Consider the following 22,757-nt stretch of genomic DNA (forward strand, 5'->3'; position numbering starts at 1 on the left):
GTAATAGAAGCCAAAAAATGGATAACCCCAAAACCATTCTTATTTCCCTGAAACATATTTTTATAGTTGGACTTGGAAAAATATATCTGCTGCTATTATAATTCAATTGAAACAGAATGATGTTAAACCATAAAGACATGTTTCAGGACGTCTTCCTACTTCCCCTCCCTGCTCAGCAGCTCCTTATAAACTTTCACTTGCTGGAAAATGCCTACACTCTCTAGAACTAGAGCAGTTTTTTCTATTTTGAACATTCTCTGGAGCAGTGCTTCCTCCCAGCGGTTAGGGTCTGGGTTATAAAAGGACTTTTCTGATGCAAAAAACCCAAAAACATTAACACAAGATCAAAACCTTAGTTAAGCTAGTGATATAAGCAGAGTAATAGGGAACATGGTATCAACCTGGACTAAAAGAAAGATCAAGATTTAACACCCTAGAAGACAATAAATAACCAGCACTCCCAGTTCAAAGTCAGATCACAGTATTTTGGAGAACTATATATCCAGTCCATGAACTTCTTTTTTTTTCCCCCCAATGATATTTTATTTTTTTAATTTATTTTATTGAAATATAGTTGATTTACAATGTTGTGTTAGTTTCTGGTGTACAGCCAAGTGACTCTGTTATACATAAATATACATATTCTTTTTCATATTCTTTCCCATTATGGTTTATTACAGGGATACTGAATATAGTTCCCGGTGCTATACAGTAGGACCTTGTTGTTTATCCATTGTATATATAATAGTTTGCATCTACCAATCCCATCCCTCCCCTACCCTCCCTTCCCCTTGGCAACCACAAATCTGTTCTCTATGTCTGTTAGTCTGTTTCTGTTTCGCAGATAAGTTCGTGTCATATTTTAGATTCTACGTATAAGTGATATCATATGGTATTTGTCTTTCTCTTTCTGACTTACTTCACTTAGTATGATAATCTCTAGGTCCATCCATGTTGATGCAAACAGCATTATTTCATTTTTTTTATGGGTGACTAGTATTCCATTGCATATATGTACCACATCTTCTTTATCCATTCAGGCAAACAGAGTTTTTAATCTATGAGGTGGAGCTGGAGGGAACTTGGTATTCATCTGCCTGGAGGTCTCTTACCCAGATGGTCACTTGGCTCACTCCCTCAAAATCCTTTCTGATTTCTGGTTTAATGTCCCCTCCTCAGATCTCTTCCGGCCACCCTCTCTAAAGAAGAATTGCCATCACTCTGGATCCTGCTTTACATTTCAGTCATGGCATTATCACTATCTCACACCATATTTTATATTTGTTTATGTGGTTATTGTATCCTCCCTCAAAAAAGAACATAAACTCCATGAAGACATGGACTCTATCTAGTTTTTGCTCTATCTCCAACACCAGGAATAGTGCCTGACACATAGCAGCCATTCCATACATGCTTGTTAGATTACTGCACAAATAAAAAAAAAGTTGGATAAAGAAAAAAATTATTAAAAATGATAATTTGGGATTTCCCTGGTGGTGCAGTGGTTAAGAATCCACCTACCAAGGGACTTCCCTGGTGGCGCAGTGATTAAGAATCCACCTGCCAATGCAGGGGACATGGGTTCAATCCCTGGTCCAGGAAGATCCCACATGCCGTGGAGCAACTAAGCCCATGTGCCACCACAACTGAGCCTGTGCACCACAACTACTGAAGCCCGCATGCCTAGGGCCCATGCTCCATAAGAGAAGCCACCACAGTGAGAAGCCTGCACACCACAACGAAGCATAGTCCCCGCTTGCTGCAACTAGAGAAAGCCCGTGCGCAGCAACGAAGACCCAACGCAGCCAAAAATTAATTAATTAATTAATTTAAAAAAAAAAAAGAATCCGCCTGCCAATGCAGGGAACACAGGTTCGATACCTGGTCCACGAAGATCCAACATGCTGCGGGGCAACTGAGCCCGTGCACCACAACTACTGAGCCTGAGTGCTAGAGCCCGGGAGCCACAACTACTGAGCCCACGCACCACAACTAGTGAAGCCCATGTGCCTAGAACCCGTGCTCCACAACAAGAGAAGCCACCGTAATGAGAAGCCCATGCACTGCAACAAAGAGTAGCCCCCGCTCGCTGCAACTAGAGAAAACCCACACACAGCAACGAAGACCCAATGCAGTCCAAAAAATAATAATTATTTTTATAAGGCTTATATAAAAAATTAGATATTAGTACACTAAGGGTAAGTTTCATCAAGGTGAGTTTTGGCTTGCTTTCTTTTATACTTTCTTAATTTTCTAATTTTTTTCTAAAAGCATATATAATTTCATGTTACTTAAAAACGTATTTGTTAAAAAGAAAAACATGTTTAATACAATAGATAACAATGAGATAAGGAAAATCATGGAATCTGACTTTATCAAGGGCATATCACATCCCATGTACTTTGCTAGGCCACATACACTGTTCACAGCAGGTAGGGAGGTGGGGAACCCATCTCATTTTACACAGCCAGAAAGTGGCAGAGCCTCAGATTCAGGTCAACTAATGTCAATGTGCATCTTTTCCCCACACCATGTTGCTTCACTAAAGGCTATCACCTTCCAAGTTTCCAAAGATTGTATACTAGAACTCAGAAACCTACCAAATGCAGAAAGAAAATATCCTAGTTAAAACTGTGTACTGAAAACGTAGAATTACTATTAATCATATCATGAATCTGCTCACATTATTCTCAAGTGATTTTATCCACCAGTTATTATTATATAATGAACCAACACTACTCGTGGCATTATGTTTATATGACACAATTTAATTTTAAGGGCAGCCCCTGTTCAGAAACTATTTATTAGGTAACCAATATTCATCTGGCTCTTATATTAAGGATATCGAGGATGGGAGGACACAAGAGAAGTAGAGAGTTTATAATAGAGCTAAGAAAACAGAAATCATGTCTCCCCCCTCCCCAATTGAAGACCAAATACAAAGCAAATAAGATAGTAATAGTATAGCGTGGACGGTATACAAAATTACTTAGGATATTTATTTTAATTGGGAAAATTATCTTAGGGTGAGGAGAGTGAAAGGCAGCTTCACTGAAGAGATACAATTTTGAACTAGGCTTTGAATGGTGTAAAGGATTTAGATTACTGTGATCTTTCTCAAATCACTTTGCCATCCGATGCTCAGAACCTTAATCCTAATAAAATAGGTCCCAATTCCTTGTGAGAATAAAATTATATAATGTGTGCAAAAAAATCATGAAGAATGAAAAATACCATATAATTGTATTACCTCAAAATGAAAAATGGAGGACACATGCATGTTTTCACTACAGCCATGAAAAACAGCTCTTCTCTATTTCATTATGTTCTATTATAGTGGTCGCCACCTTAGTAATGAGCCTGTGGTCCATCACATAATCATAGCTCATTACCTCTTACACTATGACATGGTTGACACAAAATATCACCTCTAAAAGGAGAAGTCTTGCAGAGGAATGATTTATAAAGAATACTCAATGGCCAGAGTAGATGATATGACACCTAATTTTCTTCATTCTGAATAAACACTCGTTGAACACAGTATGTTGATAAACCATTTACAGACTCCAACTTTCCAAGACCTTAGAGACAGAACAGGGCTTCCCTGGTGGTGCAGTGGTTAAGAATCCGCCTGCCGATGCAGGGGACATGGGTTCGAGCCCTGGTCTGGGAAGATCCCAAATGCCATGGAGCAACTAAGCCCATGTGCCACAACTACTGAGTCTGCGCTCTAGAGCCCACAAGCCACAGCTACTGAAACCCACGTGCCTAGAGCCCGTGCTCCACAACAAAGAGAAGCCACTGCGATGAGAAGCCCGCGCACCGCAACGAAGAGTAGCCCCCATTCACTGCAACTAGGGAAAGCCTGTGCACAGCAGCAAAGACACAACGCAGCCAAAAATAAATAAAAATAAAATAAATACATTTATAAAAAAGAAGAAACAGAACAAAGCAAAACCTACTAGAAACATGTTACTAAAGTATAGTAATGTTATTAGCCATCTTTTTCTGAATATCAAGTAGACTGCTTAAAGGAAAATTATTTCCCATCCCACACCCTAAAGAAGTGTTATTCAAAGGATAAATTGAAAAAGCAATTCATACAAAACACTGGTTAAGTTCTACATCTTATTTTGGATTTCATCACTGTCAAATACTGACAAAGTCATTTCAGTATTCCAAACCTCAAGATTTCATTTTAATTTGCCAAACTGATCTTTAATTCTTAACAGCTGGTAATGCAAGCAATAAGTGGACTTACATACTATTTTTATAATTGAGATGTAAATTAAATACAGTGCAATACGCAGATCTTAAATGAAAGATTTTAGTAGTTTGGACAAGAAGGACCCATATAAACCACAGGGTATCCAGATAGTCAGACATTTCCGTTACCCCAGAAAGCTCTTTTGTGCCCTTTCCCAGTTATTGAGCTCTACATTCCCCCTCACCACCACCACCAAAAACAACCACTCCTCTGATATATCATACTATAGAGATATACACTGAATAGTGTACAGTTTCATAGGTATATGACTTTAGTTAACTGATTATGGCCAAAGAGTACTATTAAATCAATCACTGTTAAAGTACAGAAGGGCCTCTAGTTCCTTGCTGATCTGTTGTTTCCTCACCCACATAAGTATTTTTGTCAGTGACAGGTGAAGTCAGAAAGAGCATGTTTTGCAAATGCAAAGACAACATGAAACAATGAAGGATAACTAATATAGTCAATGACTCCATCAAATCCCAAAACTACATGGACAGGTTGAAAACTGATGGATTAAAATCAATAAAACCAAGAGCTGGTTCTTTGAACGGGTAAACAAAATTGACCAACCTCTGGCCAGGCTCACCAAGAAGAAAAGAGAGAGGACCCAAATAAACAAAATAAGAAATGAAAAAGGAGAAATCTCAGTTGACACTGCAGAAATACAGAAAACCATAAGAGAATACTATGAATAATTAATTATATGCCAACAAATTTGACAACCTAGAAGAAATGGACAACTTTCTAGAAACATACAGCCCATCAAAACTGAATCAAGAAGAAATAGATGATATGAACAGACCGATCACTAGAAGTGAAACAGAATCTGTAATTTAAAAAAAAAAAACTCCCTACAAACAAAAGTCTAGGACCAGATGGCTTCACAGGCGAATTCTACCAAACATACAAAGAACTTATACTGAGCCTTCTCAAATTCTTCTAAAAGACTGACGAGGAGGAAAGACTCCCAAAGATATTCTGTGAAGCCACCATCACCCTGATACCAAAACCAGACAAAGACACCACCAAAAAAAGAAAATTAAAGGCCAATATCTTTGATGAATATAGATGCAAAAATTCTCAACAAAATATTAGCAAACCGAATCCAGCAATACATAAAAAAGATCATAGGCCACGACCAAGTGGGATTCATCCCAAGTTCACAAGAAGGGTTCAATATGTGCAAATCAATCTATGCATTAACAAAAGAAAACTAATGGGTTAAATCCAACAAAGTAAAATCAAAATATAAAATGCCCTGCCATTTAGGTCCAAATAAAACCAACTCAAGTATGTGATGGGAAAATGTGATGTTAACAGAGCACAAACTAGAACTTTAGTTTCATTCAAGTTCAGTAGAAATCAATACTATGTCATCATTACCAAAAACACTCATTTTCATCTAGACTGTATTACAAAAGTAAAGTGTTTATTATGAATGAGAAAATAACTTTTCTTGCCATATCAGTGATCAAAAATATTAGAAACATAAGAGGAACTGTTAAAGAAACCGCCGGTGATGACACAGAGAGGAGGAGATATTCAGGTGACATGCCGGCCATCTGCAAACATAGAAAGAACTGATATGTGAAAGTGAGGCTAGATTTCCACATGGCTGCAGGGAACAAAAGTAAGGCTGCTTGTTGGAAGTGAGAGGGAGGTATATTTAGGATAACCTAACAAAGGAGACAATATTTGGAGCTGTTGTAAATAAGAAAGGCCTACCTTTTGCAGCAGTAAAATCTTGGTCACTCAGGTGTTCCAAAAGATCCTAGATGACCATTCGCTACAGGTACTATGAAGATCTGAAGTTCATATAGACGATTTCTACAGTCCCTTTACATGCTAACATTCTACAAATCTATGATTGGGTTCTAATAAGGTGCCTTACTGTAGGTCACTCGTGGATGCTCTTGACCAGAAATTGAGGAACCTACCCCAGTGTATTAACACCTTGAGGCATTAGATTCTGAGGGTCAAACAGTATTTACAATTGGATGAAATAACTGAGTAGAAAGAAGGCGAGGACAACCTGGTCCTCTTTAATCATTCTCATTATTTGTGAGGTCATCTAGGTATTGATTCTGTCCTATTAACTCAATTTGGTAATGTCAGTAGCTATTCCTGGCTGCCAGGAATCATTTACACCACTCCTACAGAACTCTAGAGGTTTCGGAGTCACTTTATAGCTTACAGAATAAGAATAAACTCCACACTAAACTGTGGAAGGTGCTTCATCCATTGTGTGGCTGATACCTTTGGGAAACCAAAACCCAAAGTACTATAGACAAAGCCTTTGTTTCCAACACATCCCAGAGAAATACAGATGAACCTACAGAGTCTTCTGCCTCTACTGAGTTAAATTAATTACAAAGTATAACAAAAATATTTTTATGTATCATAAATTTATGTGAGAAACCCCTGACTGAGAGAACTAGAAGGCAGTTATAGAGTTGCTTCCTGACTTAGTGTAATATGGAAGTTATGCATGCATCATGCCCATTAAATCCTCCTGAAATTTATGAACCTAAACAGTTAGCAAGGGAATATTTGAACCATATTATTCTGTTAAGATGGTGCACCAAACCTAAATGCTCACAGACGAATGGATTAAAAAGATGTGGTATACATATATTCAACCAAATACTACTCAGCCATAAAAAAAGAATGAAATAATGCCATTTGCATCAGTGTGGATGGACCTAGAGATTATCGTACTAAGTGAAGTAAGTCAGAAAGAGAAAGACAAATAACATATGATATCACTTACACGTGGAATCTAAAATATGATACAAATGAATTTATTTACAATACTGAAACAGACTCACAGACATAGAAAACACACTTATGGTTACCAAAGGGGAAAGCCAGGGTCGGGGGAGGAGGGATAAATTAGGAGTTTGGGATTAGCAGATGCAAACTATTATATATAAAACCGATAAACAACAAGTTCCTACTGTGTAGAACAAGGAACTAATTATATTCAATATCTACCTGTAATAAACCATAATGGAAAAGAATATAAAAAAGAATATATTACATATATGTGTGTGTGTGTGTATACACATTTATAACTGAATCACTTTGCTGTACACCAGAAACTAACAAAACACTGTAAATCAACTATACATCAATTATAAAAAAGAGATGGTGCAGAGATCGTGAAAAGGTATAACATTAATCACTAAAATTGTAGAAACAAAATACCAGGAAGTATTTTAACATGAACTGGCATTTGTCATGTTATCTCCCATTCACTGGAAGTTTTGAAAGCCAAATTAAAAGTTCTTAAGTAATAAAAGAAAAACAATTATAAATCTGAGATGTCATGATCTAGAAAATATTCTTATCATTCAAATACATATTTATATAAAACATGTAGGTTACATACATTTCATCAAATGTATGTCACTCAGTAAATACTTCTGAAAGCCAAGTATGCATGTTATGTTAGGCATGGTACAAGTCAGCTATGGAAACAGAAACAGAATGTATTTTCATAGCTTTTCTCCCCACTTCTGGCTCTCTCAGTCAATAATTTTGAATCTTTATTATTGAATTTTCTAGGTAGTAATTCTAAGAGTCATGGAGCCTTTCATAAGTCTACTAGGAAAAACAGACATAAAAAATTTCAACACTAACAAAAAAAAGTCACCAACATACATTTGGAATATTAGGGTCTCTAAATATTTTTGTCCTTCAAATGCATGTTTATATAAGGCATGGCACATACATTCATCCTAGTGATAAGCAAGTTATGAAAGTATATATGAAATACAGGAGTAGCTCATAGCAAAGTGTCCTGGAGGATAAAATTGTTTCGTATTACTGGGGAAACAGCAAGAGACAGAACTAGAGACGTCTAATGCAGATTATGAAGACCCGTGGGCACCAACTTAGGGAACTGGGTTGTTACTCTCTAAGAGATGATGATAACTAGTAAGAGGTAGAGGATGTGATTCAGAAGGATCCTTACGTGGGAATGTGGAGAAAAAGCCAAAAACAGCATCAGGGAGACCAGCAGGGAGTGAAAAGGAACATCCAACTTCAAGATATTTAAGTGGTAACAGTTTTAAGACTTGTGTTTCAAACTTTGCTTCTGAGACAATCCCAACAACGGTTCACGAAGGCGAGATTCTTGGCTTAAATTTTTTTTTTGGATCTGACTTGTGAAGTCACCTCAAATTAAATCAAAACTCTTTAATAAACACCCACTGTTTCGTGTTAAACTTTCTTGGGAAACTTGGAAAAAGTAGAAAGCAGAGTCCCTGCAGATGAAGAAGTCATCTGTACAGAAAGTAGTGTAACAGCCGAAAGCACATCCACGGCAGGGCTGTTGGTTTTTGTGAAGAACTAGAGAAAAAGAAAAAGAAAGCTGAATTCAAAATGTGGCTCAGCAAGCTACAGGCTGTATGGTCTCAGGGCAAGTGTTTACCCTCTGTAAGAGCACATTTCCTGGGCACAATGTGGCCATAATACCTACTTGCTGGATTGTGACAAGGATTACAGATAAAAATATGCAAGATTTTGATGTGTTCCAGGCATTAAATATAAATAATAGATTCCCTTCTGATGTAATCCTCTGTCAAATGTGTGGCCTAGCAAATGGTGGACACTCACTATTAACTATATAATAGACATATTACATAGTTATTCTCTGCCTATTTTTATACCTTCATTTGATTTTTTAAAGGGACATGATCTAGCGTAGATCATATGTTTGAGAACCTCTTGATATAGAGAGAGAAGACTAAGCCCAGAGGGGGAAAACAAGGCCTCCCAGGCACCATTGATAACTAAGAGAAAACCTGACAGTTATAGGCACTTTTTCTAAAACTTCTAAAAGCTAAAGGAGGAAAAAAATATATAACAAAAGTGTAAAAGACATTATACATTAAGCCAGAAAGGACTTAGAGGTGCAGTCAGCACAGCACAAAGCTGGTAAGAGAACCAGACTCAGAATATCAGAATATCACAGAAATCTTCCTTCACATCCGAAGAAAAGGATTCCATAAAACACCTGCTGCCCGGAGTAGATTTCTGATGCCAGTGATTCTGGGGCACTTGGAAGTAGGTACCCTCTAGAAATTTTTTTCATCTCTAGAACTTTGTTGTGCATTTAAATGTCTTAATGTTGTTTTTATTTGTCTCCCTAATCTCTATCTTCTATAAGACCTGAATCATTTTTATTTTTCTTCCTAATCTGTTATTTCCTATGAGATCTTAATCTTGACCTACAGTTTTTCCAGTCTTGGTACTTTTCTGGAAAATATCTGTAGTGGATGCTGTGACGGTCCTGCCCAGATTCCCTTTCAGGAAGGAAGGACTATTGCCTCAGCTGCTGGCAGTGCCACTTGGGGGACAGCCCTCAAAAGTCAGCCCTCTGGGGATTGGCTGGCCTGAAAACAGCTGCTTCAAGCAAGACCACACCCCATTCCAGGGCAGCCCACGGGGGCATAAAAACTCAGCCCCCTCACTCCAATGAGCGAGAACTCTGAAAGGACACCCCAACTTCACACCACCCAGAGGCTCCCCACTAAGACCACAACACAACCCAATTTCTCGCTTGGCCCAGGCCTGCTTCTTTCCCTTCCATTCCACCAGTGTTGATGCTAAGAGCTCTCCCTAATAAGCCTCCGGCGTGCTAATCTCTGTTCAGAGTCTGCTTCCTGGGGAACAAACCTGCACTAAGGACCTCCAGAGACCCTGGGCAGTTGCTGTCAGGAGACGAATCTCAAGGCATGATGAGAACACACTCATCTGACACAGGGCACACACACAGAGGACAAGAGAAACCTATCACTGTGGATAGGATTGCACACGTGTCCCGGCCGCCTCTTTGAGGCTCCAGCTCCCTCTACTAGAAGCATATGATGTGAATGGGGAGAAGGTGTAGGCAGAAGGGAGAAGAAGCAGGTGTGAGGAACGAGACCCAGAGTGGATGAGACAGATCTGCCTGAAGGCGAGGGACAGGCTGGAAGCAGAGATGAGGCAGGACCATCAAAAAGAAGCATCGCGAGGGGCAGAATGGTGGTGGGAAAAATTAAGTCCAGAAGTCCAGGAAAGAGATGTTCAGATGATGACTGGTCACTGTGGCATCTTCCTCCGGCAAGCCAACCAGCCTGACACTTCTGAGCACTGTGAGCTGTGCTGTGAACTTATGTCGTTTATACCGACCTGGAAGGAGCTCAGTCTGATGAAACATTGACAGGAGCTGGAGGGACATTAGAGAGAGTCCTTAAAATGAAGCTGCCTGGACCTTTGCTACCTGCTGTTCGGTGATGGTCACTGTACTAAACCTCATTTCTGTTCTTTCTCATCCTCCAACTCCACATATACATGTCCTCGGAGTCCCAACTTGCACACAGGTAAGCCTTTCTTGCTTGCTTACTTGCTTTTTTTTTTTTTTTTTTTTTTGCGGTACGCGGGACTCTCACTGCTGTGGCCTCTCCCGTTGCGGAGCACAGGCTCCGGACGCGCAGGCTCAGTGGCCATGGCTCAAGGGCCCAGCCGCTCCGCGGCATGTGGGATCTTCCCGGACCGGGTCACGAACCCGCGTCCCCTGCATCGGCAGGCGGACTCTCAACCACTGTGCCACCGGGGAAGCCCTTGCTTGATTTTTTTGATACACTCGATATTTTAAGTGAACTAAGGTTCCTGGTTTCAAGGCATTGTAGCTGGTGTCTTTACAAAGAGCAATCACAGCTCTTAACCAGCAGTCATGCTTCATGGATATTTGCTAAAAGGAGTCTTTTGCAACACACATTAAAAAGAATACCATTGAGTGAGCGAATGAGAATTACATACTAATCTTCGAAGAATCACAGCTTTGAACTGAAAGAGACTGTAAAGATCACATTTAGATTAACCTCCTGATTTTATAAAGGAAGAAACTATTTTCTGGCAGACTTTTTGCTGCAAATATTTTCTTCCTTTCCCACCCATATAACACTATTAAAAAATGTTTCTGCTCCACCTTCCATCTCAATTTCCCTTCTCCTTTTAAAAAGCAACTATTTTGCCAGGAAAAGCATTTCAAGGTGGATCATGTGAAGTCCCAGCCAAGGCAAAAAAAAAAAAAAAAAGTTAAATTGAAGAAGCAGCTGGTTCTTTGCCACTAGATGGGGAGTTAGCACACCCTCACTCTCCTCCCCCAATCTTCTGAGGCAAGGGGTACTACTGGACATTTGTGTATCCAAGGTGCCTCTACTACCCTCCCTCCTTATCTCTTCTCTACCCTGGGTTGGGCCCACAGGGCTACATGAGTCACCAGTGCAGCTGGAATCCTTTTAGGGCAGGAGGATAATTTCAGGCTGCTGTGGTTACCTGTATTTTATTCTCTAAGACCAAAGGCACTTCAGCTCCCACCCTGAAACCTCAAAGGAAAGGAAATCCTAAAAGTAAATGGAATTTCCATCGATTTTTTTTTGGTGATTTCCCTTCTTCAATATTATAACATATATGCCAAAAAAAGAGATTATCTGGTTACCGACTGGGAACAGGCCGACCTTTCAGGGCTTGACTACAGAAACTCCCAAGAACTTGGAGCTGCGAAAAAGCAAAATGGTAGAAGATGAAAAGAAACTATTTGGTTCTTATTTGACCTTTTGGCAGTTTTCTGATCTATTGTCTTTTCAAACTGCGGTGAGTTCAAGGGTTGGGGGGCAATTGTGAGAAGAAATGACAGTGGTGACCTAGACACCCGAATGAGCCCAAGTCTTACTCAATGGTTAGACTTTATTACTCCATTTTGGAGGTTTAAATTTGAACCCCAGTTCCATTCAAACAACAAACAGATAAATGAAAGGATATTGACAGGATAACTAAATAAGAAATTAGACTTAAGCTATTTCCAGACTGTGTCAAGTTCTATACTCTGCTCAAATGGAGATGATACTCTCACCTTTCTGAGTTAACACGTTATGTTGCTCTTAGGAGAATGTATAAGTACGATTCACATTTGTCCCAACCATTTAAATGACTCTCTAGTAGAACAAAATACACCCACGCACCTGCAATAAGTGATCTTAATTAATCACATTAGTATAGGCATACCTCAGAAATACTGCAGGTTCAGTTCCAGACCACCACGGCAAATCATATATCGCAATAAAAATGAGTCTCAGGAAGATTTTTTGGTTTCCCAGTGCATATAAAAGTTATGTTTACACCATGGTTTAGTCTATTAAGTGTACAACAGCATTATGTGTAAAAAAAAAATGTATACACCTTAACTTAAAAAATATTTTAATGCTAAAAATTGCTCACCATCTGGATTATTTTCTTTTAGCATCAAAGAAGGTGAGTGTCTACCCATGTTCAAACATTGCATGACATGCCTGTCCTAATAACAGTTGAGTCTTTTCACAGAGTGTATTCAAAATAACATGTCATTTGATAAATTCATAAATGTAAGAATAAATGAATGAAATTACCTTAATCATAAAAAAAAATGCTAACCATCATCTGAGCCCTCACTGAATTACGATCTGTTGGCTGGTGGAGGCTCTTGCCTCAGTGTTGATGGCTGCTGACTGATCAGGGTGGGGCTTGGTGGCAGTTCAGGTGGTCGCGGCAGTTTCTCAAAATAAGACAACAATGAAGTCTGCTGCATCGATCTTCTTTTCATGAACAATTTCTCTGTAGCTGTTTGACAGTATTTTAACCACAGTAGAACTTCTTTCAAATGTGGAGTCAATCCTCTCAAACCCTGCCACTGCTTTACCAACTCAGTTTATGTAATATTCTAAATCCTTTGTTGTCATCCCAACAATCCTCACAGCATCTTCACCAGGAGCAGATTCCATCTCAAGAAGCCACTTTCTTCTCTCATAAGAAACAACTCATCAATTGTTCAAGTTTTAACTTGAGATTACAGCAATTCAGTGACATCTTCAGGCTCCACTTCTAATTCTAGTTCTCTTGCTACTTATACCACATCTGCAGTTACTTCCTCCACTGAAGTTTTGAACCCCTCACAGTCATCCCTGAGGGCTGGAATCAACTTCTTCCAAACTCCTGTTAATGTTGATATTTTGACCTCTTCTCACGAATCACAAATGTTCTTAATGACATCTAGAATAAGAAGTCTTTCCAGAAGGTTTTCTATTTACTCTGCCCAGGTCCATCAGAAGAATCACTACCTAAGGCAGCTATAGTCTTATAAAATGTATTTCTTAAATAATAAGACTTGAAAGTCAAAATTATTCCCTGATCCATGGGCTGCAGAACGGATGCTGCGTTAGCAGGCAGGGAAACAACATTAATCTGGTTGTATGTCTCCATCAGAGCTCTTGCGTGACCAGGTGCACTGTCAATGAGCAGTAATATTTTGGAAGAAATCTTTTCGTCTGAGCAGTAGGTTTCAACAGTGGGCTTAAAATATTCAGTAAACCATGTTGTAAGCAGATGTGCTGTCATCCAGGGTTTGTTGTTGCGCTTATAGAGCACAGGCAAAGTAGAGTTAGCATAATTCTGAAGGGCCCTAGGATTTTCAGAAGGGTAAATGAGCACTGGCTTCAACTCAAAGTCACCAGCTGCTTTAGCCCGCAACAAGAGTTAGCCTGTCTTTTGAAGCTTTGAAGACAGGCATTGACTTCTCCTCTCTAGCTATGAAAGTCCTAGATGGCAACTTCTTCAAATAGAAGGCTGCTTTGTCTACACTGAAAATCTGTTGTTTAGTGTAGCCACCTTCATGAATTATCTGAGCTAGGTCTTCTGGATAATTTGCTGCAGCTTCTACCTTAGCACTTGCTGCTTAACCTTGCACTTTGATGTTATGGACATGGTTTCTTCCCTTAAACCCCATGAACCAACCTCTGCTAGCTTCAAACTTTTCTCCTGCGGTTTCCTCACCTCTCTCAGCCTTCAGAGAATTGAAGACAGTTAGGGTTTTGCTCTGGATTAGGCTTTGGCTTAAAGAAATGTTGTGGCTGCTTTGATCTTCTCTCCAGATCACTACAATTTTCTCCATATCAGCAATAAGGCTGTTTCCCTTTCTTACCATTCATATGTTCACTGGAGTAGCACTTTTAACTTCCTTCAAGAACCTTCCTTTTGCATTCACTGCTTGGCTAACTGGTGCAAGAGGCCTAGCTTTTAGTGTATCTTGGCTTTCAACATGCCTTCCTCACTAAGCTTAATCATTTCTAGCTTTTGATGTAAAGTGAGAGCCGTGCAACTCTTCCTTTCACTTGAACACATAGAGGCCACTGTATGGTTATTAACTGGCCTAATTTCAATACTGATGTGTCTCAGGGAATAGGGGTGCCCAAGGAGAGAAGGAGAGACGGGGAACGGCAAGTTGGTGGAGCGGTCAGAACACACACAACATTTATTGATTAAGTTGGCCGGCTTATGTGGACATGGCTAGTGGTGGCCAAAAACAATTACAAGAGCAACATCAAAGATCACAGATTATCATGACAAACATATTAATAATGAAAAAGTTTGAAATATTCTGAGAATTACCAAAATGTGACACAGAGACACAAAGTGAACAAATGCTGTTGGGAAAATGTCTCCAGCAGACTTGCTGGACTCAGGGGTGACACAAACCTTCCGTTTGTGAAAAATGCAATTTCTGTGAAACGCAATAAAGCTAAGTGCAATAAAAGAAGGTATGCCTGTAGTAGTATCAATCCTTGATTGTGTATCCTTCAGCAAGCATAAAGAGAGACGCATAATTTTTTAAATGAAATGTACTTTCACAAATATATTGACAATATCCAGTTTATCAGCCTGTATATGGCATTTGCTTTTAACTTCTAAACATGACAAAGAAGAGCACTGCTTGACATAATCCTTCGATCCAAAAGATCAATTACACTGAATGGTGCCTGTGAATTCTAAATCACTGAGAGTAAATGACAGGTATTAGGCAAAGCACACTGACTGAACAACATAGCCTGCTGGGAGGGAATACACTTGTTTGAAAACAGTATTTCTTTTCTTAAGTGAGTACATAGTGAATGAAAAGTTGATAGTTGATAGCTCTGAAGACGAGAAGCTTCTGCCTCACTACAGTAAAGGCCAGGGCAGTGCCAGCTCCTTTTGTCTCCGTGTGAGTGTGCCTGGATAATTTTCTGAATGGACCACCTCTAGGGCACGAAAATGAGAAGCTGCTTCTGAACCTATCAATTTCTGCTGAGCATGCCAACTAAAAAGCCACCATGACGGTGAACAGACACAACCTGGGAGCTAGACTCAGACTCCCAACCAGCTCTAGGATGAGGACAACTCCCAGTGACGCGAAGGGCTGCACTGTAACCAAGGACCCAGAAGAGGAAAACTTCTGTAATTGCCACTTTCCAAGGCAGCCATCCCCATTGTCTCAAACACGAATCACTGGCATCTAAGCCTACAGGATTTCCCAGAAAAACATATGAATGCTGTGTGCACACCCTATTTAAGACAGGCGCCACTGAGGCCGGCATGGAATTGAACTCCGGGAACCGTAAGCCTTCACCTTCTCCACACACCTCTCTCTTCTTCCACTCCCCTGGGTCTGACCTGCCAAACAATGACCAGACACATTTCTCTGAATGTCCAACCCCAACTGTGCTGGAGCAGAATTCTTAAGTGGTAAGTCGATCAAAAGGATAAAAAAAGACATAGTTCTATTGCACAGAATTTTCCAGACACAGTATGAGAAAAGAAAGCTGTTATCATTTACTTGAAAGAGCTGGCCTGTCCAGCAACAGTGCTTATAAAATTACCTCCTATTCTTAAAAAATTGTATTTTGCAAATGACTGGCAATAAAAATAAAGTTTCACTAAAATTAAGAAAATATAATCAAACACTTTTAATATACAAGAGCCAAGATGGTGCTACACCGGGTATTATACTGTGGCAATATTGCTACAGCTCCCTGACTCGTCCTTTAGAATAACAATTCTTTTTTCTCCAGGTACTTCCCATAATCTGGGATTTCCTCTCTGGCATCAGCCTCAGTCTCACCCTGTACCACAGGAATTTTTCCCAGGCCTGACAATCCTGTCTCCACATATGGAAGTTCCAGAAATGTGTTCTCTCTTGCTTCTTTTGCTAAGAATTTATAGAGTCTAATAGGGCTTTTTTAGGAATTTATAGCTTAAGAGAACTCAGCTATAATAACACATCTCCTAGAAGAGTTGCAAGATAATGCTGTAAGTTTGAAATGTCATCTTACATATAATAAATCATTTTCTTACTTGGCTAATTATTTAAGTCATTAATTTTTCTGTTTTGAAGTACTTTCAAATTTATGGAAAGAGTTAACAAGAATAGTACAAAGAACATCCATAACACCCTCTGCCCACATTTATCAGATTCACAAATTCTGCCACATTTACATCCTCTCTCTCTCTGTACACACACACACACACACACACACACACACACACACACACACACAATCTTTCCTGCACTCTTTGAGAGTTAGTTCCGAACATCATGACCTTTTTAACTCTCAATTCTTCAGCACGTATTTGCTAAAAACAAGTACATCCTCTTACATAACTACAGTACAGTACAATTATAAAATTCAGGAAATCTGATACAACACTACAACCTAATGTACAATCCATATTCAAATTTTACCAATTGTGCCAATAATGTCTTCTGTAGATAATCATTTTCCTGATCCAAAACCACATATTATATGTAGTTGTCATGTCTCTTTTATCTCCTTTATTCTGAAACAGTTTCTCAAACTTTCTCTTTCATAACACTGACATTTTCGAAATGGTCAAGCCACCTGTTCTATAAAATACCCCCCTCAATTTGTACCTGTCTGATATTTCTTCATAATTAGATGGTGATTATGCATTTTCGTCAGGAATACTAAATAGGCAACGTTGTGTCCTTCTCAGTACGTCACATCTAGAGGCACATGATGTTGCTTTGTCCCAATTTTATTATTTTTTATTTTAAAAATTTATTTTCAACTCTGTATTTTGTTTACTTACCTTAAAGAATACCTATAAGACCGAGCCCCTACAGAAGTGTTAACTTCAAAAAAATTTACGGACCAAAATTCTAACCTCAGTAACAATTTTTCTAAAATATTAGTTCATCAGACCAATAAATAATTGAGTGGTGCAAAAGACAGGAAGACTAATTCCTTGCACTTTAATTCTTCGCAATGCTACTGACTTACTCATGAATCTTACGCAAATTAATTAATCTCCCTGATTATGGTTTTCTATATTGGTACTTTTTACAAAACAGTGTGGAATCCACGCACAATTCCATTACATTCGCGTATTGGCAATATTTATGAGCAAACAATGTATCCCTGCGAGGTACATTCTTTCTTTTCTGTTTTATGTAATGTAAATAAAGCCACATATTCACTTTTTCAAATGTACCTCAAGGCAACATTGACAAAAGTATAGTACTTTTTCTTTTTTGTCTTGCAAGTATAGTTAGGCTCCAAAGAAATCTAAAGAGTGTTTTACTATAAAAGCATTGTCCTCCCATATGTATGCAAGAGAATGATATTAAATAAACATTTAGTGCTAGTAAAAGCAAAAATGATTCCTTGAGAAGGGCTTTTAGAGTTCAGAGAAATGAAGAAAGCTCACTCTAACAAATTCTCTTAGAGGTATCTTGTATAGTATAATCATCACTGTTATCAAATCGTGCTTAACAACAAACTACATTTTCTCACAGTTTACATTATGTATCCAATAATAGGAATGTATAAAAGAAATAATTTACCCTCTGATTTGCAAATATCAAGAGAAGGGATCTTAAACTATAGTCCTTAAATTCAAATTAATTTCAATGCCCCAAGAACCAGAATAACAGATTTCTAGGGTATTTACTACTAAACATATTCTTTTAAATTCCAAAAATCTAGGCAAAATCCACAAACCCTTTCCACAGATTAGGAAAATGCCTTTCCCCAAATAAAGAGACACCATTCTACACACCACACGAGTCGAGTGTCAAAAGGAAGAGACCTCTGAGCCTCGGTTCATGCAGGACACATACAGGTATTTCTTACAACACAGCAAGAAGTTTCTTAGAGAATTATAATGGGCTGATAAAAACTATCATGAATCACCATTTATACTGGAATAGAATTATGGTGTTTTATATTTAACTAATGGAGTAACACTGTGTGTCATGGTTAAGCACAAGTCACTCTACATGGAAAGTAGTCCATGGAAAACCACTCAGCACATACAGTACTCAATGAACAGCAGCTATCTAGGAAATATATCATATAAGCCAACAAACAATTACAATTACTTTTCATTTGGCCTCCAAGACAACGTATTCTCCTGGTTTTCCTCTTTACCCACTGGTTCTCTGTCCCAGACTCTTTTGCAGGGGCCTGCTCTATCTTGGTGTTCAATGTTGGTGCATCCAGGATTCAGTCTTTAGATGTCATTTCTTCCCAATCAACAATCACTCCTTAAGTGATCGTATTCATGTCTCCTATGCACCAATTCTCACATTCATATTTCTACCCTGACAATACCCTAAGTTCATCCACATATCCAACTGTCACCATAACATCCCCAACTGGATGCCTAACAGTCATTTCCCACCTGATGTCCCAAACAGAAATCCCGATTGTCCCTACAACCCTACTTATCCACTAGTCTTTCTCACCTCAATAAATAGTACCACATTCATCCAACTGCTTTCAAAACCCAGGAATAATCTTTGACTCTCTTCTTTCTTTCCCATTTCACATCCAAGTCCTATGAGTCAGGACAGTACCATTCCAAATTCATCCACTTCTACCACTTCTATTCTAGTCCAACACCATCTTCCAATCCTGCCATAGCCTCCTTTCTATGGTCTTTCTAACATTTATGTCCACATACATGTTCACTACTGTCCACTCAGCAGCCAAAGTTATCAAATCATATTGATCTCTTCTCAAAACCCTCTGAAGTTGCCCATCAAACTTAGAGCACAATTCAAATTCAAGGGTCTACAAATCTCTACAGTCTGAGCTTCTCCGGCCTTTTCTCCTGTATTCTCCCTTCTCTCACTTTGCCTCAGCCAAAATGGCCTTCCTGCTGCTCCTCACACATAACAAGCTGACTCTGCCTCAGGGCCGTCTTCCTTGATGCATGTAGGTCTCTGCTCAGACATCAGAGAGGTTGTTCAATGCAAACAAAAACTAGCTAGAAATGCAAACCAAAACTACAGTGAGGTATCACCTCACACCAGTCAGAATGGCCATCACCATAAAGTCTACATATAATAAATGCTGGAGAGGGTGTGGAGAAAAGGGAACCCTCCTGCACTGCTGGTGGGAATGTAAATTGATACAGCCACTATGGAGAACAGTATGGAAGTTCCTTAAAAAACTAAGAATAGAGCTACCATATGATCCTGCAATCCCATTCCTGGGCATATATCCAGAGAAAACCATAATTCGAAAAGATACATGCACCCCAATGTTCATAGCAGCACTATTTACAACAGCCAGACATGGAAGCAACCTAAATGTCCAGCAACAGATGACTGGATAAAGAAGATATGGTACATATATACAAGGGAATATTACTCAGACATAAAAAAGAATGTAATATTGCCATTTGCAGCAACATGGATGGACCTAGAAATTATCATACTAAGTGAAGTAAGTCAGACAAAGGCAAATATCATATGATATCACTTATATGTGGAATCTAAAAAATGATACAAATGAACTTATATACAAACAGAAATAGTTACAGATGTAGAAAATAAACTTATGGTTACCAGGGAGTAAGGGGGGAAGGGATAAATTGGAAGATTAGGATTGACATATACACATTACTATATATAAAATAGACAACCAACAAGGTCCTACTATACACCACAAGGAACTATATTCAATATTTCACAATAAGCTATAAGGGAAAAGAATCTGAAAAAAAATAGATATATATATATGTATAACGGAAACACTTTGCTGTACACCTGAAACTAACACAACATTGTAAATCAACTATACTTCAATTGAAAAAAAATCTACTCTAGCTAAAAATAACTGCCCGTCCCTTCTCCATCATGCTCCATATTGTCCTACTTGATTTTTGTCCATAGTATTATGCAATGTAATAGTGTATATTCATTTGTTTATTATCTGACTGTCTCCCCCAATAGGGAGAGGTGAGGGATTATGCCTATTTATTGTCTGTCCCCCCTAGGGCTAAGGACTCTATCTTGTTCGTCATTTTTTTTTCCAGTGTCTAGAATAATGTCTGGCATGCAATAGTTGCTCAATAAATTCTTATTGAAAAATTAATCGTTCTCAGAGAGTTGAAAGAATGATTAAGGTATCCAGAGGTGAATGGAGTTCATAAGAAAATATGAGAATTATAAAATATTGAAAAGAGTAGAAAACGTGTCTTAGAGGGCAGACACACACAGGACAGTGGAGAGTACGTACAAGATATCAGCAAATTTTCAGAGGAATAAAATACTCTGTAGGGTATAACTCTGAAAGCAGACTATAAGCACTGAGAACAAAAGTCGAAATCAATTTCCAAGTTTTTAAAGAATGGTCTGGTGTAAAGTAAACTGGGTATCGTAAAAAGCATCATGCCAGGAAGCATCTTTCCCTTCCTTTTTTCTCCATTTGCTTTCATAGTGCCTCCCTGTCCCCCCCTCACCACTCTGTCTGAATATATACTATATATAATAGTTTCATTTTTCTATGTCTTAAGTCTTGGAGATTACCATCCTACATAACTTCACCATGTAGAATTCAGGTTATCTTTTAGTTACAGAATGTTTTCTTGGATTGGAATTTTAAATCTCAGGTCTGTTCCATTGTTTTGCTTTTCTTTTTCAGGGACTCCAATTATTCATATGATGGCTCTTCTTTGCCTTTCTTCCATTTCAACCACTTTCTCACTGACCATTTTTACTTGTTTCTTTAAATCCTTAACATTCTTCTCATCACTGTTCTCCTGCCTTTCTTCAATGGTGCTTACTATACTTTCATTCAAAGGTATTCTTCCTTTGATACCTTGTAATTCGATCTGTTATTTCTAAAAATAATAATAATAAAGTCTTTTTCTTTTCTGAGTCCAATCAACTTTCATTTCATTTCCCACTGGTTTGTGTTGGTCCATTTCTAACCTTAGTTCTTGGATTTATGATTCAAGGTGTATTTCATACATTCATGCTTCATGTTTGAAGATATTTAATTCAGTTTAGAGTATCATTGACAATTTTCTTCTCTTTCATGGTTGATGTTCAGAGAGAAATTTCCATCAACTGAAATGTTTTGATCTTACAGTCCTTTCATAGAGATGAAGATTGATTACATTTCTGCATTTCATGGACAAGGTGACAACATGAACTGGTTTACAAGATCTTCAGTTCAGGAGCACCCTCTTCTGTCTGAGTCATGAAGTGCAGTTTCTTTAAAGTCTGGCTTTTGTTGGGGGGCAGTGGAGGAAGTTATATTTTCTTCAATTTTTTTTAATAGATCATTATTGGAGTATAATTGCTTCACAATACTGTGTTAGTTTCTTTTATCTGGTATTCTAGATTTCCCCACCTTGTTTCTTTTTGCCTTCATCAACAAGACTCCAAAGGGTGCCTCTTCCTTACTTTTAACCTTGTTCATCCCTAGAAGCATTGCTTTTCCACAACTGCTACCTGTGTACTTTCAAGTTCCTTCCTCCTTACTCAGTGCTCTTATCTACCTGGAATCTCTTTCAATATTTTCACCCTTAGGATAGACAGACTTTCTTTTTCTAAGGGTGGTTTTCTTTTTTCTTTTCTTTCTTTTTTTTTTTTTTTTGGCCACACCATACGGCTTGATGGATCTTAGTTCCCTGACCAGGGATTGAACCTAGGCCCCTGGAAGTGGAAGCAAGAAGTCCTAACCACTGGACCACCAAGGAATTCTAAGGGTGATTTTCGCACAATCCCTTCCTGTCTCTTCCACATGGTTTTTCCAGAACTCCCTAACTGTCCACAGAGGCTCTCAGTAGGAACAGTGAGACAGTGCCACTAAAAACTGATGTTGCTTTTCCACTTATAATAACTGAAGTTCGGACTGTCCTCTGTCCTCTAGTTCTGCTGAAGGTGAGGGATTTATGGGGTATAATTTGCTTTTTATTGGTCTGTACAGATTTTTGGCAGATGTAGAAGGAATTGAGATTTAGGCATCACAATTAATTACTTCAGCTACATGTTTGTTTATCATTCCTAGTCATATATTTCTTCCCTATGTCCGAAGTTAGATTTTTGGCTTTACCGTTTAATCCTGTAGTGGATACTATAGTGGATACATTATGCTCCACCCGCATCACCTCTTAGAGCTGAGGTATCTATTTCCTCAATTGCTGGGCATGATGACTGCTGTCTTCTCAAAGCCGTGCTTCCCACTAAGAGTGACCCTTGTCCAGGGGGACTGCCTTACCCAAAGCTACACACCCCCTCTGTGATGAAGCCAGCAGTCAAGGCTGGCTAATGCGAGGATATAAAGCTCAGGCCCTTTGCCTTAATTTGTGACCACTTTGAATGGCCAACTCA

General features: G+C 38.7%; 1 protein-coding gene across 1 annotated transcript in view; it reads right to left on the reverse strand.

The window, feature by feature from the left end:
- Positions 1-22,757, reverse strand: part of ITPR2 (inositol 1,4,5-trisphosphate receptor type 2) — a 525,336-nt gene that overhangs the window by 319,659 nt on the left and 182,920 nt on the right. The window lies entirely within an intron of this gene.

This window comes from Monodon monoceros, unplaced genomic scaffold (assembly GCF_005190385.1).
Source record: "Monodon monoceros isolate NGI ecotype Baffin Bay Population unplaced genomic scaffold, NGI_Narwhal_1 Super_Scaffold_6, whole genome shotgun sequence".
Taxonomy (NCBI): Eukaryota; Metazoa; Chordata; class Mammalia; order Artiodactyla; family Monodontidae; genus Monodon; species Monodon monoceros.